The sequence below is a fragment of the Venturia canescens genome, chromosome 2 (assembly GCF_019457755.1).
Source record: "Venturia canescens isolate UGA chromosome 2, ASM1945775v1, whole genome shotgun sequence".
Classification (NCBI taxonomy): domain Eukaryota; kingdom Metazoa; phylum Arthropoda; class Insecta; order Hymenoptera; family Ichneumonidae; genus Venturia; species Venturia canescens.
This window is the reverse complement of record NC_057422.1, coordinates 16,854,543-16,872,567: the sequence shown is the minus strand read 5'-3', so window position 1 is coordinate 16,872,567 and position 18,025 is coordinate 16,854,543. Positions and strand designations below refer to the sequence as shown.

Below are 18,025 nucleotides of genomic sequence, written 5' to 3'. Positions count from 1 at the left end.
AGAACTTTCCACATATTTTCAACACACTTTTCTTCCAATGTTTTTTCGTCCTCCCATGTTTGGAATTTATCATTTCACCTTTAACTTTTTTTATCACTTCACCGTATCGCAGAAAACTGTAATCGCGATTCATTATCACATATTTCCGCTGGTCTTTTTTTCGAGAACGAACTTGGGTTTTTATTCACCAAAATTTTAACTTTATACCGATGCGAGAGAAAAAATTCGTTATTTAATTGTATGACCGATTGAATACGAAAATTAACATAAACGAAAAAAAATATCCCCATTTTCAGGGAGGGCTCTTCTTTGCCTACTCTTCCCTAGGTTTTTTTCCCCAGGAAACCGTTTTTGCGCAAATGGATAAGCAAATATGTCGAGTAACAGAAACCATTGTAGTGACAAAACCTGTACCACCGTTTCATAGAGAATCGAGTGTGCCCGCGTGCGTGCACGCGTGGTCGGTTGCTCGCGTCCTATCGTTAGCATTTGACTAGTAAAAACTATTCGTAATGCTGTACATAGCTGCGGTTATACGCGTTGCGTGCATTATGCTTAGCGTGCAGCGTTTGCAACTCCGACTTATCTGCATGGAATCTTGCCTGCGCGACTTCAAAGTGATACAGAAACTGTATCGAGCTCGGAACTGTGTCAAACTATCCGCTATGGAGTAGATTTACTGACTGTCCGTCTTCGCTTGCCGACAACCCCATGGCTTTAGGACCGTGCGTTAGGTGCTTTGCTTTGCGTTGCGTTGCTCGGGGTATGCTTGCATCTTAGCTCGCTTACGGACACGCGCGCGTGCGAGCATACACAAGACTCTCGAAGCTATGTTACAGGCGTCACTAAACTCTTTCTGTTACTGGCCCTTGCCTCGATACTATTTTTCACGAATTACCAAAATTTTAGATATACTCATTCATGTACAAATTTTGTAATAATAATAATATCGAGTGCGAGGACTTGCCTATCGGCTTATCTATAGTTGCGTCAAAAAAAGAAATCTCAGAAATTAAAGAAAAAAAATGTATTTTGACAAGGTGCGAATCATTATTTTTTATTAAATTTCAACTTTAATATTCGTTACGTTGTGTTTTCGTGTCTTTTATCGATTCGCACGATCTTAAGTTCTTTTATTTTGTAATTTGGATGACCGATCAGTTGCTTCAGCGAGATTGAATTTACTATTAAAATGATGAAATAACTGTTAAAGTTACAATAATTGATAAAATTATGACCGCTACCAATTTTTATTGGTTTCTATTTTATTTGTTTATCGATTGATTGAAAAAAATTAAATCGTAAAAAAAGATTATTTTAGTCATTCAGGATAAAGTAGGACTCCACGTGTCGTATTTCGTGCCCCGTTTTCTCATTGCACTGGAATGTACAACGCGTAGCGATAACAGCACGTTCACGCTCCACGCCAGTCCTCACCCTACGCCCGCCGGGCGGTGAGTGAAGCGAAAAGCGAAACGTGTTGCGCCTCTCTTCTGTCTCCTGTCCAGCCCTCGGGCCGGAGCTCCCCCCCCTGTGCGCGCCGAGCGGCGTGAGTGAAGCAAATCATGTTGCGCCTGCGCCTCTCCCCTGTCTCGAGCTCCGCCCGTCTCCTCTCTCTCCCGCTGGCTGACCGAACGCCTCTATCCCCACTCCGCTCTGCTAATACGCTACAGCGAATAGTCCAAACACGACCAAGCGTAAACGCGTGAAACGTAAACACGTGAAGAACGAAAACAAACCGAACGATTTATCCAAAATCCATTCGTAAATATTCACCCATGCCATAATTATCAAAACATAAAATTGTATGTACCGAATCGTTGAATAAATTATGATCATCCATTAAAATTATACATTATTTGAGGCGCTCTAGTATTTATATATTAAAGTATTTTTATCAAATTTTAATTAATATTTTTTTATTTTTAACCTGGAAAACTACTTCACCAAAAAAAGTGAGGTAGTGACGTAATATGATATAACATTTTTGGAGTAGAAACATTTTCTGGTGGACATTTTTTAAATTATTTATTTTCATGGTACAGTCGTTACAGTTTATACATTTACGAATAGAAATGTTCTGGTGGAGTTGATATTGTGGTAGCTGTGCAATCAAAATTAAATCCATGGTGCAGTTGTTAAGGGGTAGTATTTGGTCATGGTAGAAATATGAAACTTGATTTGTTGGGTGTAGATGAATTTTGGTATAGATGTTTCTGCTAGAATTAAATTTTGGTAGAAATGTTTCTGCTCGAAATGTAATGTCATTTAACACGAAAACCAACTCTTGAATTCAATTACCAACAAAATCGAGAGAATCTCTGTCGTCGAATCTTTCGAAGAAAACAACTCTAGCGACATCTGTATTGACATTTGGAACTAGACCCCGACTTTAGGTTAAGTCGTTGAGTTCTGCATAACCAAATCGATCTCATATATCAACAATTTTTGCGCTACCTCCGTCGACAATCGCGGCGCCACTAGTCAGTCTGCGGGAAGAGGGAATAAGGGGTACATTCTACTTGGACGCTGACAGCGTTTTCGACAATGAGACTATAGGGAAGGAGTCCAATCTCGGCAATCGGGCACGTCCGTAAGTGTCGGGAAAGAGGGTTCCTCTCGAGCGGCGCTGTTGTAGGTACTGTACGGGTTAATGCATGCGCATTATGTATACGTTATCACGCGCATGCGTTGCTGTCAGCTGACACTGTTGATAGTTACGACGAAAGTGATAAACAAGGGGTGTTATATACTATAATTTTGCAGTGCAAAAAACTCAGTGAAATTTTCCAAAAGCACGGTTAATTACTGTAAAGGAATCGATATTATGGTAAATAGATCTGTTTTCCAATTATCTTTAGGTTATGTTACTAGTAAACTATAACAATCTGATTTCTCGAATCAATTAAAATCTACTGAAGGCTTAATAGAAACGTCTTGAAAGTAAGATTATTACGTAATTAAGATTTAAAATCTAGTTTCATTATTAATCTTCGTCATCCAATCTGAGAAATGCATGTTTTAATTTATTGGGAAGGGAACCCCGAATAATGGTGAACAAATAATGAATTGTTGAAAAGTCGAGGAATCCGATGACATGAGGATAAGAAAGTATGTCAATCGACTATGAATCAACGGTGAAAAACAAGAGGAAATTGATGAAGAGTTGTTCGTGCACAGCTGCTACTTTTGTAATGTTTTTCAAGCTAGAACATTTGCAGCACGATCCAGGCGATTTATTGGACGAGGGAAAAAGAAGAAGTTATTAACCTGATTATCAAGAGCGTATCAGTCGAGAGGACGATTCCGAGGCTTTGCGGATTCAATGACGAACTTTTCGAGCCAGGTATAATTGAATTCGTTTGAATAAAATCTTGGATGATATGCAAAAGGGATTTCTATCTATCTCTTCCTCTCTTTTTCTTCCTCCCTGTTCCCTCGGCTCGGTTTTTATTGGAGAAAAGACGGAGGTGGTAGTCATAAAGGCGAGAAACGTTCATGTACGTACGTGCTTTCATTTCCGGTGTGTGAAATACGACCGTTTCGAGGATACAGAATAAAGAGAGATGATTAATTCGATCCAATTAATGTGTAGCAACGAGAAATTAAAACGTGAGCGTGAGAGAAAGTGGGATGAGTCGGGCGAAGCCAAAGCACAGATTTTGCTACATCGCGTTTCCAGTGACTCGATGTAAAACATTCTTCGTTTTAACTTTTAACTTTTATCCTTTTTTTTTTAAATTCGAACTTATCACATTTTCGCTTTCCATTGCACGCATATTTATTTACTCGGTACAACGATCAATTTTTGGTGTTTAGAGGAGCAAGTTAACACTTCGAAAGATATTAAACTTTTAGGTTAGATCAAAAACTATCGTCGTCCATGAAAACACTGTGCAGAGTATAAAAATGGTGAATAATGATTTTCATTTATTTTTAAAAGAAAAATCCAATAGTCATTCCCGGAAGTACTGAACTGAAAGTTGTTAATTTTTTTTTCTTTACTTTATGCAAAAAGTCCACGTACATAACTCTCCTCGCATTCGGATGACTGGGTGTAGAGAAAAGCTCGAAGCTTCTCAGGAATTTCATCATCTCATGGACGAAGCTTTTTCTACGATTGCAATGGAATTAAATATTCTTGTTCATCAGGAAAATTAAATTACAAAGCAATTTGTCTTCGATCCTTAATTATGTTTTTCTTTTTATTTCCCCTCAATAACGTCGCTATTCTGCACGCTTTTATAAAGTGAACTCTTAAATCTTTTCAGTTGAATATTTCACACTTTTTTCACCGGTTTCTCTCGATTTATTTTCTCATATATTGAGCTTGCACACGCATAAAAGATATTGTACTTTAAACTAGAAAACTCGTTACTAACGGTTTTCCAAAGTATACCCCACGTTTCCACATATATATGCTCGTATATTAACACGAATATAGCACAAACGCGAATACAAATAAGCTCTCGTCGGGCAATTTGTCGTAAATAGTAGGATTTATTTCGGTGAGAAAATTTTTTCCAATCGCCGTCGCGCCATTATTGCTCGTTCTTGTGACCTTTGATACGCTTCCCGTCCTTCGTTCCTCTCGTTGCTGTTCTCCCGTACGAAAACATATAAACACGAACCGATGTATAATGTAAACACGTGTCTCATTCGCTACAAACGAAATCAATAGTGCGTCAAATCCATGATACATTGAACCGTATACAATGAACAAAAATGAACATACACAATTCTGCAACTTTTCGTAATATCGAATGATTTGTTCGTCATTTTTATTGGACACGAAATTGCATTTTTTATGGCACAGACGTTTTTTGCACTTTTGAAGAAATTTAACGTTCGCGTGTCGTGGTCGTCGTCGAATCAACGCGCAGGGCTCTAAATTATTTTTTCATTCGTCGTTCACAATTCGTCAAGACTGTTTAAACGAAAGGAGGGTCTGAGCGTGAAAAAAAAAACGATGAGAAAAGATTCCGAGTCGACGGCACACTATAGAAAATGGCGGTACTGAAACTACCTGCTTCCCAGCACTTCCTACAATGACTGCTCGGCGAAATAATAACAGTATATCGATTCATCTGAATTATTAATTCTTTGATAAAATATTATTCCGATATCTGTTCCTGGTTCGTCCTCATTCGTAATTCATGGAAAGAAATATCACTCTAAAACGTCTGCATTTTTCTATCTCTGCATTTGCATGAAATTCGTTCCCCTACAATGTCCTTCTTTTATAATTGACAATGGAAGTGTACCGTTCTTTTTTATGGCTGGTTCGAGAGACGGAAATTGTAGCAAAATACAATTGTGTGCGTGCGTTCGTGAACGTAGACACAAAAATAGAAATGCGTGAAAATCGAGATTTTTGAGCGTGAGTTCGCGCCCACAGGAATTGATCAGGAATCGTAACATTCGAGAATGAAAATGTGTGAACAATAATTTGAGGTTAATTGTCGCAGCAATAAAGAAAAAATTAATGAATAAAATAATTTTTTGAATTTTTTCAAAATAAAAGTGGCATCGAAATATTTGAATTTGTATTTTGTACGTGAAAAAAATGTCCACGATTTTTCAACTTTTCGATTCACAGGAGCGAGACCATTTTTTTGTGGCAAGACCAAAGGCGAGGGGCAAATTATTGGGAGATCGGTCAGGATATTGAAGGCCAGGATAACAGCGATTTCGATGCTCGATGACGACATGAATTTCCAACAAATTCCTTCGTTCGGGGTTGAGGAAATTCCAACAGGACTCAACCGTGGAAAATTAAATTTGACATCGAGCGATACTTGAATCTGAACAGCTCGGAACAGAGCTTCGCTCAGAGAACTCGAAACGTTTGATTTCTAGTTACTACGTTTTATTCGCTGGCGTTTGTACGTTCTTCAACTCTCGAGCAGATGTAACCGAATTGTTAATCAATTACTGATCATACTCGACGCAAACGATTTTCGTTGGAATGTCGATTGATAATATTAAGGCAGTGCTGTAGCTGTACCCTTTTTTTATCTTTTCAGAAACTGCTTTACACTCTCCAGTGCTAATATTGAATATTGTGCCGAAAAACCTCAAATTGGGAGCTCCAAACTGCCAAATTGTCGTAAATTGAGAGCATTTAAATGTTGAAAACATTGAAGTTTATCCAAGCATAAAATACGATTTCGCTCGATGATAAAAACGCGGGAATTCTTCATTGGAAAATTGTTTCTGCGTAAAGACTTTCAACAATCTCCCCGATCACTTCATACCGTATTTTACCCAGGTAAACATATTTTTACCGAGTTGCAGTTGATCAGTACCAATCAAAACGTTTTGGAATTCTTGACGCTCAAACCCTACGGCAAATTAGCACGACGGAAGTTCAAATCACAGAAAACCGTTCGAAAAAACTTGTCCACTAAATCAATGATTCTCGCTATCCCTCCCTCGATGGTTGATTAAATAATCCCGTCGTGATCGAGCACGAAATTTTACCCCAAAATCCTATGCTCACGTCCGCATTTTCGTTTCTATTTTGACCCCAGAAACGCGAGTCGAACGAACGTCTCCGGAGAGCCACCGCAAGAATCTAAGCACGTGTAAAAAAACCGAAAAAAACGGCCCTCCGAGTAACCGGAAGTAAGTAAAATTAGCCGAAATAAACGAGAACGCAGACTCTTACGAAATTTGAAAATTCAAGTTGGTTGTACAGCATTATTGTATACTTGGGTAGAGCAACGGTTTGGGGGCATCTCTATATACGTTATAACGTCCGCAGTACATACGCTGTGCTTACGTACTTACTGTACGTTTGGTGATACATGGAGATCGCACCTAAATTTCCCTCGGGAGTCGTACGTCTCAGTGTGTATATACATGCAGGTATAGACACCTCCTTTTTGGGGAGTAAAATATTTCCGTCCTCGTTTCACCCTCACAGAGACACACGCGGCCGAGATATCGTGCAGAGCAACTGCTAACGCTTCTCGAGTTCTCCCCGTGTCTTCCCTCGTACGGATTTCTGCCTCGGAGTATTTCTTCTGTGCCGGAAATCTCTCGTTCTCTTTGCTCTTCCACTCAATCGTTTCCTCTCCTTTGTGCCCATCTGTTTCCTCGTTTGGACCGTTTCTCTGGCGCGTATACCGCATGGGCGCTTACACGGAAGTGTTCACGGCTTTAAAAACGATATCGAATTTGTATATTTTTATTATATATAGTACTTGCCTTACCGTTGTGGGAATAAATTGATGCAAATGTAGGGGGCTGTATAATGAGAATCCGTAACGAAACGCTTTCGCTGCACTCGGCACTTCGCCCCATTCCTTTTCCTCTTTTCCTCCGTGAGGTTGCTGATCCTCGACTCTATTTTCGTCTGACTTATCGCGATACGGGTTTCATCGGCTGACTGATGACATTTGAACTTTAGCGGATCGATCGAGTCGTAGGACTTACCGTGAGACGCCGTTTCGTACTGAACTTGACGGAGGACACGAGAGGAACGTCGTGCTCCGGTGTGTTCGTATTCACCGTGGTGGGCAAGCGTGTATTGATAACCGATCGTAAATTCTCGGAGAATTGAATTTTCAACGTTACACACATTGTCATGGGTTTCTGTTCTGTAATTGCTTCGTGCGGAGCGAGGAATAACGACAGCGTCGTTATTCATTTACGATTAGATTAGTGTTTTAACAATATCTCGTTTGTAGAAGATTTGTGAAACGCTCGTTTCTTTTTCTAGGCTCACAAAATCGATGTGAAAGATATCCAATCTACGTTCTTGCAACGCTCGTTTTTTTTTTCTTTTCGAAGCCTTGTTGCCTTTTTTTTCATGAAGGTACTTAGCTGCACCTGGCTGCCGTTAAAACACGACGATAAAACAGCGCGGCCGTTCGGCCCGTTGAGAAAATCGCTGGCTTTTTTCCACTCCTTTCTCGAGCTAAAGCTATTCGGTAGTATTCCGGAGGTAGTGCGGATACACATGCGTCGTCTGCGCATAGTTGCATTGAATTATAGAGGTTTTTTAAAAGAGTGGGAAAAGTGTCGTTTTATACGAGATAAAGAAACGCCGGGGCGTTCTCGAGTTTTATAATTAAATGACATAAAAAAAGGCTCGGGAAGATGCGCCCGAGCTAAATTTAGAAGGCGTTGTTGAACGATAGTTCGTTATAACGTGTAACGGTCGTAAAGTGTCTTGTGTGAGCTGTTTCTCGGGAAGGGCGTATCTTCGCGTGTGTACAGCTTCAAAAGGCTCGCCATTCAACGTATTGTAACAGAGTTCCATGTTCCGGGCGAAATATTCTCATTGCTCCGCTTCTCTTTCTCCTGCTTCCTATATCCCATGAAATACCTTGTGTATATACACGAGAATGTTTACGAGTTTACTCTCGCGAGCACGTATTCTGTGGTGTAAAGGTATATGACGAGCCGAGTAATTAGCGGGTCTAAAAAGGAGCTCGGAGCTCCTACGGCCGGGCGACTATCGCGTATGAGCAGTCTAAGCTCGCTGCGGAATACGATCGTTGAGAGAAATACGAAACTGTGCTTACTCGCAGCTCCCCCCTCGCGCCGGGCTCTCATTTTGTCTTGAGAGACTTATCGTTGCTTGTTCGTTCAACAATGCAGCATGACATAATGGCGTTGGAGTATTCTTTTCGGGTGTTGATCATTCGCGGGAGTGGAAAAGTGTCGTTTAAAGATACGCTGCGAGAGCTACGAATCGCAGGGAACATGTGGAGAAGAAGTTTCGTTACGTTTGAGCAATCGCAGGGAACGCAGCGGTCTAAGCTCTTCGGAATACAATCGCGTTGAAACTGCGTGGCTGCTCGTGCTCGCGGAGTTTCTGTTTGCTCGGTGAGCTTTTTGTTTGTTTAAATTATTACGGTTTTTCACGTTGATTTAATTAAGCAGTTGGACGAAGGCACACGGCCAGAGGGAATTGCTCGAATGCGTTTTTCCCAGCGAACAGCATCGCAAACCCTGGGAGAAAAAATATTTATAGATTCGCCACTACGTCGGTCGAATCCGGCGTAGCTTTCGTTAATTTGATTTTTCTACTATTTGACCAGCATCGAAAAGCAATTAGAACGGGCATTGTGCTCTCGCCAATGAATTTAGGATCGATTTCTCTCCCCCGGTCTTCAAAGCAGCCATAAAGCATGTCGAAGACGAGGAAAATGACGAAGTTGTCGCACGATTAACCCTTAGTGTGCATCTGGGGTCAGCTTGACCCCAACATTTTTTTCTCGCATGAATAGCACTTACAGATGAGCATTTCATCATAAGTAAAACCCCCAATATTAAGAAATCGTTATCCCCTCTCTAAAAGTAGGGAGCATAGCCACTTGATACTCCAAAATAAATACACTTTTTGGAACGGTTGCAAAGTGGACTATTTCTCCCTCGAAGCATGGACCCTTGTCTGTAAAACACTGTAAGGAATTTTTTCAAAACTCAAAATTTAATTTTTTACGAGAGATTTAACCGAAAAAGTGCTTCTTACGCGGCACTATCAACTTTGAGCACGTTTTTGAACAATGAAAAAAGATTTTTTTGGAAATCCGACTTTGCAGCCTTACAGTTGGATCAATTCACTAGAAAAAGTGACTAAACCTTTTATTCCGAAAAGCGCATAGTTACCGAGATATTCGATGTCGAAAATGACCTGGGGTCAAAGTGCGCCCGTGCGCACGAAATGTCTCGTTGTGAAGGTGTGCACACCAAGGGTTAAATATCCCACGAACGCAGAAGAACGAAGCAGATCAATGACAATGACGAGGAGGAAAAATACAAAAATTTCTTACACGCGGCGAGGTACAGCGAGGAGATACAAACGCGCGCGTAGGCAACACACACAGGAGACATTCGGAAGGGAGACAGAAGCACAGAGGACGTACGTCCTGGGGCTCGTAACGGAGAATAGAACTGCGGCATAAAACGTCGCGCGAGTGAAGGAGGCCAGACCGAAGAGAACGAGGGCGCGGTAGCAATTTTCCGAGGATCAACAAACCCCGGCTTATTAACTTTTATGAGAGAAACGTCGAGGAAAAAGTTGCGAGATGACGATGCTACGGTGGTGACCGAGTGGTTTGCAGAAATATATATATTTCAACTGGTTAGAGGCTTTGCTACTTTGCTTCATAGATATACGCCTCGAGATATTTTTTCTTCTTCTCCTTCTTCAGAAATAACGTTGCCGTGTATTTTTCGGATTTTCGTGCTTTTCTTGCCATTAATCCATATACGAATATGTGTTCCTGAATCTGGACAGATAAACCGTGCTTGAGATCGCTGCGGAGGAGAATATCAAAGGGAAAATTGTACATTTTTGTTGGTCATAGTGAATTATTGCGATCTTTGTATTTCCGTGACTGGAAAATTTACTGCTTTTAAGCTCGTTTGTTTTATCGTGCGTACGTGTTCTTGTTTTATCTTCTATTGGGATCTGACAAAATTTGCGAGACATCTTGTGTCGAATTTTCAAACTATAACCGGGGTGCATTGCTCATTGATACATATCAATTAATATTAGTGTTTTTGTGCAAAATTAAACAAAAAATGGAATCAGTTGCGTTTACATCTCGCGAAAAATAACAAAAAAAAAAAAATAAATAAATAAAATAACAAAAAGAGAAAAAAAAAGAAATAAGAAGTTTCGATGACTAGAAGTTGGACCGGACCATCAGCAAATATCACTTATTGCTAAAACTAGCATTGTCATCCTGAATATTTATATTTACACGATGAGCCACCACACGTGGACTTAACACGGCGATTGTAGCCCCCGTATGCGCCATAAAATCATTTTCTTTGCTGATTTATGTGTCGTCAGGAGTTGATTGTACCACGAATTTGCATCGTGAAAAAATTCCTTTGAAGTCGATGATGAAATTTCTTGTTGATCAGCATAAATCCATTTTGTTGGGTGAGAAATGGCGGATTCGATTACTTCTTTGTTGGGGAGTAAACGAGGGTTATCGAGGTGAAAAATGATCGTTTATGTACACACGAATCAGTTTGGATCATTGAAATCACTGGGAGGAATAAAAAAATGAGTCCATTCGAACCTTGTTTCATCGCATTAACTCGTTCGGCTGCACCGTTATTAAGTTGGTTCTCTCAAATATTGTGTCGTTCCCAATCGTGGTGGATGTTTTAATAGAAAAAGTTAAAATTAATTTTTCAATTAAAACGCTCGTTGAAAAATAAACCGAATAAATAATTTCAGTTAGAACGTGAAAATATATAAAAGCATCTCGAAGCTCTATCGGTTCCTGAAATACGCATGCTTCGATGAATAAACGTGGAAACCTTGGTTGAATGTTGGATCATTTAACATCACAGATTTGAGTCAAGTTAACCGGATCGATGCATAAACTTCGTAGTTCGCCCTCGATGGTCGAAGACCCTCGAACATCCTTGAGGATGCTTCGCAGGCAATCAAATATTCGGCGTTGAATTTCGGAGGCAATAATTTCGATGAAATATAACCATTTGGTCGAATCGAATCTGTACGAAGAAGGATCATTGTTTGTTATTTATAGCGAATGTTATTTTGACCTCGATATGCTTTTTCCCCAAACTACTCTCAACGTATCGAAAATGCTATTCCATCTGAGCTGGAATAAAACGATCGAGATAAAACGTTCCGGAGGCGTTCTGGATCGTAGCGTTGCGGATACATTTCCATTTTTCCTCCTCGGCTCGAACCGCTTTTCGATTATTTTGCATCTCGTTTACATCCATATAGAAGGAAAAAAGTGAATTTCTTTGTGCCGATTCTGTAGTTTGTTTATTCACCGAATATTCTCCGCGTGGTTATGACATTGATACAAATTCGCGAATAGGCAGACCGAGGCGCGTAGTCCCCGCAGCGGTGAATCCTTTTTCCACGTAACCCTCCATCGCCGTGCTCCCTTTATACGATTTTCTCGTGGTAATGTAATCCATCCGGATGAACCATCGCAGTAAACCCCCCCTCACTCGGTCTTTATCGCATCACAGAGCTTTCGTCCTCTTTACACACAAGAGCAGGCTTGCTTTGCCGTTACTCTTCAAGCGCCCGAGCACTTTTACAAATACGCAACAAATTTAACTCCCCCGGATAAAAACGTATTCCCGATTGCCTTTTCATATATAAATTTTCAGTGCATCATCGAATTCCGTTATTTTCTTGCAGCTCGGACTATTCCAACTCGCTATCGTTCGCCAAATAAATCCGTCTGGCATTTGCACCTCATAAACTAGGGCTTTCATATAGCGAACGATTGTTTGATGAAACAATGTTGACCGTTGGAAGAAAAACACTCTGTGCGATTAGAGAGCGGGGGAGGCTCGTGGCCAAATTTATTACCGACCAAGATGCGTAAATAACACATTCGATAGGAATTTCGATTTTTTTTTCCCTCCGAAAATATATGCTGCGTGGAAAAGAATAATGTGATGAATTAAATGATCAGTTTGCTCGAATGACTCGCCGCTATTTCGAACTTATCGTCTCTCGTGCCCCTCCTTATTAGTCGACCGAGTGTACATCTCGATAAAATTGAGATATAAAAAAGCTGAGCCGACTATTTACAATGATCCAGTTCACTGTACGGGGCGCAATGATCGGCCCTACGAAATTCCGTGCTTTTTTACGGCATCATATGTTGGAACGTGTTTAACGACCTTGTGGCTGTTTAATTCATGTTTGTATGAGTATTGTGCGCATTTTTTGTATTTACACATGGAATTTGAGCCTGCACGTGTTTTCCTCAACGACGTTTTGTCAAAAGTATGAAAATAGCTAACGAATGAAAGTTTCTATGTGAGGAAAATTGAATTTTTAATGCACAACACGAAAAGAGTATTTTCTTTGTACAGAATTTGGCCCGTCAAATAATCGATGACGATTTTTGTCTCAGCAATCGAGATGAGAAAACTCAAAATTCAGATTTTTTTTTATCGTTTGGAAAATCGTGTAGAAAGTTCACGCGAATCAGAGCGGATCGTGGTTTCATAAGTGAAACTGACGTGAAATGTCTCGCGTGTGTATACTCAATGCGTTAGATTGAGGGGGGCATTTTATGATATTGGGATAATGCCAGTGAGGGTGGATAAACGACCTCAAATAAATGTCTCTTCGTACATAAGTCTAGCCTTGGATTTATGGTAATTTTTTGTTCCACCGTACCTCCCTATATACAGTTCACCTTTCCTTACTGCGGAAGTTGAATTTTCTGCGAAGATGTGGAGAAAAGCAGTGTGCGTCAATGGAATTTCGTAATTTTTACGGGTTTTTATGGGTTCGTATGGAAGGAAAATATATGAAAATGGAAAAACAAATTGGAATTTTTGTTGCAGAAAATAATTACGATCTCCGCATTGTACGCAGCTGATAAACTTCGACAATCAGACTTTGCGCATAAACTATATACAAATTAGTATTTCTCACACCAAAAAAATGTTTTTCTACTCTTGAAATATCCTTGAAACTATATCGAAAAGTTCGCTACGTTGAGTTATTTCCGTCCATCCAAAAATATTCCCGAAAGCAATAGATTTTTTTGAGTGCGTAACGCAGGAGCCCCCTTAATTGCCGTCGTATTAGCCAGTAGCTCACAACTTGATATCGCGAAGTAAAACAGTGTTCGAATCTCATTTTTTATCCAATGATCGTGAACGATTTATTTTATTGAGCAACATGCAGTTCAGTGTTCATCTTGTGATTATTGGTTTTCGACCTTCGCACTGCGTAATGGTCGTTATTGTTGTATATGGTCATTCACAGCTTGGTCGATCACTGTCAGCGGAGTACACGAATGGTTAATGAATGATAATTAATCCAATAGTCAAAGTCACGGTCGCGGGCGTGTTCCGAGTAACAATAATGACGAGAGGTTGAATCTCGTTATTCCGATATGTAAAATCACTGATATTAATAACGACATTGGCGTGCTGAGCAGTTCACGCGTCGACTGCGAGGCTGCTTGATCGTGTTGAATCTGCTGCCCGTGTAAAGTTGAACGAGGATAGATCTCTGATTTAATTTCCGAGTGAGAAGGCTCTTGAAGGAGGAAAAATAGATGGAATAAGGAAAAAATTCTCTCTACAATTCTGACGAATCACTGTGCTTGTCGTTCAAGGATGCCACGAATTACAAGAATGTCACGAATTAATTTAGCACTTCCTCCGCGATATAATTGTTGTGGAAAAACGTCGCGTCACTGTTTTCAAAAGTGGGTTGAACATTGGTCAATACATCGACCAGAGGACATAAATAAACAGAAATGGATCGTTGGGATGGATGGACGAAAGCGGAGCGAGCTCTTCTAAACGAGTTTCCGCATTTCATTTTAATTCAATTTCTTTACTGTTCAAGTCGACCGGAAATTTAATAAGTTTCTCGAATCCCTAATTATATCTTTCGACATTCGATGCTTGATATAAAACGGAATTTTATCGATAAATAAACTCATTGATTAGATAAAAAATCGATATGAGATCGACTTATCTTGTCTGATGAGTTTATGATAACCAGTTGAATATTCCAATGGGACACATTGGAATGTTCCCATTCCAAAAAAAAACGTGTGAATAATCTTCAAATGATTCTGCCGATCGTGAGACGTATCGAAACCATCGTAAATGGGGATTCACTGAAAACTAAGTTATTAGAAATACCAAAATATTTGGTTGGACGTATTAACAAGCCTGTGCAGGCGACAGAATTTTATCACTTCACCAAAGTTTTGTCTGAATGTAACGAAGTTGTGTTACAATAATCGAAATTTTACGGCCTGAAAAAAATCATTTACACAGAGAAAACAGATTCGTTTTGTATATAGTGAGGAATATATTATTTTTCAAGAATTTTCAAAGTATTCAGGCATCGATTACAAGCAGCATAGTATTTTCTGAATTTTCCTCCAATTTTTCCTCCCTTTAATTCTAAACAGCTTTATGTCGACAGCGAAAGTGATGCATGTGAAAACTATATTTCGTTTTGTGTTCGGGTGTTATTCATCATGTCAGACATTACAACACACATAACAAGTGTGTGTCTGTCTGTTTCGGGTGTGTGTTTGTGTGTGTGTGTGTCAATATTTATCCATTTTTATTATGCTTACAGAGAAAAACACTCTTGAATCTTTTGAATAAAAGGTATTGGTATTGGTCTTTTCATTATGGTGGTTAGAACAATTGTTATTACTGGTCTTCGAGTTAAGGAGTTTCGGTACAAAAGTCTAAATATTAAGAAATTGATCAAACTTGGTGATAATGTTGTTCAACATCAAGTGCAAAAACACAATTTTTTTCAAAATTTTCTTCTACTTAGTTATCAAGTAATTACGCATTAAAGCAGATTTCTTATGCCCGGAATGTATACCTATATATATGAAAACGCTATGCTTATACACGTGAACTTTAGTGATCAATTACTCTATAACTGTGTAGAAGAAAAATCTTAAAAAATTTGTATTGCCAAATTTGGCACTAAAGAATATGTTCACCAAATTTTATAAAATTCTAAACTTTTTGAAATTTTTTATGTTTTTAGCATGGTTTAGCATGGCAACATTGTATTGCCTGTACCGAAACTCCTTAAGGCTGTAATCCAGTGCGTATATATACTGTCCCCGAGATATTATATTCCCAGCACTTTCCTCTAGAATTTTCGGCCCCGTTTTCTCCGTGTGGTTGAACAGCTCAGAACATTTCAGATCTCTGAAAATAAAATCTTCGTAGAGTTTTCGTGGTGATATTTCGACTCGATATTGTTTTGAATAATCTCTTTGGAACTAGCAAGTAGATCGAAAAAATATGAATAATCGAGAGAGTGTGTCTCTGCAACATTGTAAAGTTAGATGCGCGACTGCTGTATCCGTTAGTGAGGACAGGAAAAAGAGAGCATCGATATTTATAGATATTTATATGTACTTGGACCGCTGCTCTCAACTAGGCAAAGATGCATTACGTGGATTGGCTCAAAAAACGCACAAACATTTCTCTGCTCCGTGACATTCATCCAGTGAGAAAGCTATTTATCAGAAAAATTTAATTCCCTCATGCTCGTTTTCGATTCTATTCTCTCGTCGAACAAACGAGCCCAGTTTTTTTCATTTATTTTTTAGGGAACATAGAATTGAAAATGAAAACACGTTATTCACGTATCGCTGACTCGCGTCGATTTTCCTCGAATCGAGATCGGAAATCGAAAGAATAAACGATTATAACAAATTTGTTTTATTTTTTTTACTCGTACGCCATCGTAAAATTATTCAAATCCATGTTCACGAGAAGATTTACGATCGAATATGTCAATTTTCGATTGGGTTTAATCTTTCATAGATATTCAGGAAAATCGTACGTTTGTATCGTCGTCAAAATATTTTTCATGACATGTCGTATACGATGAATTGCTTAACGAAATTATGCAACAATTATCCTGCAATATAATTGACCAATATTTCATGTAACTTCGAGCGCCGTTGAACGTATTAGGCACCGGAAGTTCGCTCTGCTTTTGGAAATCATTCGCAGGAAATAACCCCCCTTTCCGAAACATTCTTGACGAAAAAACAGGGAAGATAAATGATAGAATCGATGATTTAAATCACGTTTTTAACGAATAATTCAATTCACTTGCAAAAATTACATTCTCGATTTAAAAAATATGAGATTTGGAAGAATCATTGGAGTTTGAAATTTTCCGAAGCTAGCAAAAAACCGCTTTTTTTGCAAATTATTACGTCAACAACTTTGGAAAACGACAATCTGAAAATTGGTATACTTATTCTATCCTCGAGGAAGTATTTCATAAAAAATTCAGCAAGATTACAGATGGTCGGGTCCATGAGCTAAAAGAAGTGTTGTATAAAGCCCTTTGTACCATATCAGGCACACGATTGAAGAATTCTTTTTGCACTGTTCAAGCAGTTTTGAAAATCTTGCTACTATTCGATCCCACATGATATGCAAATACAAATGTTTGATTGGAGACAATAGGATAATATGATACACGAGTGAAGATAAAACCCGATTGATTCTTTATATTTTTGATGTTCAGACCCATAGTTGAATAGGCAGGGATTCAGATCGTCAGCGAGTAGTTGGACCCCTTATAAAGGTGTTTTACTTCGGTGTTTCATAATTATTAACGGATGGTTTCTTTTCGACATGTATATTTCGATTCTTTATAGCATAAATCAAATGATTTCCAATCATAATAAAGGCACCTTCTGAAAAGTCCCCGTAACTACTTCATGATAAACACAAATGTAGATTTATGCAGTAGTATCCATAGAACTCGTTTTGCAAAAGAGCATAAAACGTTCTCAAAAGAGACAACATATGCAAGACCTCAGAATACATATTAAACAGTTTTTGGAGTTCTATAATATATGTTCTTCTTGATAGCAGTCCTCATAGTTGTAGTTTATGCAAAAGTATTGATAATATAATGTGGACTCAAAATAAGCAATCTATAAACGGCCTCATAAATTCCACCAAATGATTGTACGTAACATATAAAGATTACTTTTGGATAGTAGTCCTGACAGTTGTCGTTCCGAACTATTCATGGTAGGTCCTCAAATCAGGCAACGTACGTAAAACCTCGTAACACCCATTACACAATTTTTCTCATTCTATAAAATATGTATAATTTCTAGAAGTCCTCATAGCATTAGTTTATGAAATATCGAAATGTGTCCTCAAAATATTGAATGTATGAAATGGCTCATAGTAGCTGAATAGTAGTTTTTTCATGATATATTACGGAATAATGTATATATTTTAATGAAAAATGTTCCATATAGTAAATAATCCTTTTGGCATTCATTTTACCCCACAATATTTTTCAGTCCTCAAAACAGGCCTTAAACATATATATATATTTATCCGAACAGTAGCCAGAAATATCTCATCTTAAATTCACTACCGCTATATAGAGTTAAAAGTGTCGTCGTAGTAGGGAGCAAGTTCGTGATTGTATAACGATGTGTTTAGGAAAGACTCGAGCAGAGGCCACGAATATCGTTCTGTTTGAGCGGGGAGG

At 38.9% G+C, this 18,025-nt stretch overlaps 2 long non-coding RNA genes across 3 annotated transcripts; both read left to right on the top strand.

Moving 5' to 3' along the window:
- Window positions 1–2,580: 2,580 nt before the first annotated feature.
- Window positions 2,581–13,123, top strand: LOC122406102 (uncharacterized). Of its 2 annotated transcripts, none has more exons than XR_006259909.1 (4): window positions 2,581–2,830; window positions 3,222–3,346; window positions 5,600–6,271; window positions 12,164–13,123. It is a non-coding gene; the product is annotated as an uncharacterized lncRNA (long non-coding RNA). The 2 variants fall into 2 exon arrangements; XR_006259908.1 differs by lacking the exon at window positions 12,164–13,123 and adding an exon at window positions 6,534–6,687.
- On the top strand, window positions 3,360–5,581 carry LOC122406104 (uncharacterized). The gene is made up of 3 exons (XR_006259910.1): window positions 3,360–3,691; window positions 3,859–3,912; window positions 4,019–5,581. It is a non-coding gene; the product is annotated as an uncharacterized lncRNA (long non-coding RNA).
- Window positions 13,124–18,025: the final 4,902 nt, after the last annotated feature.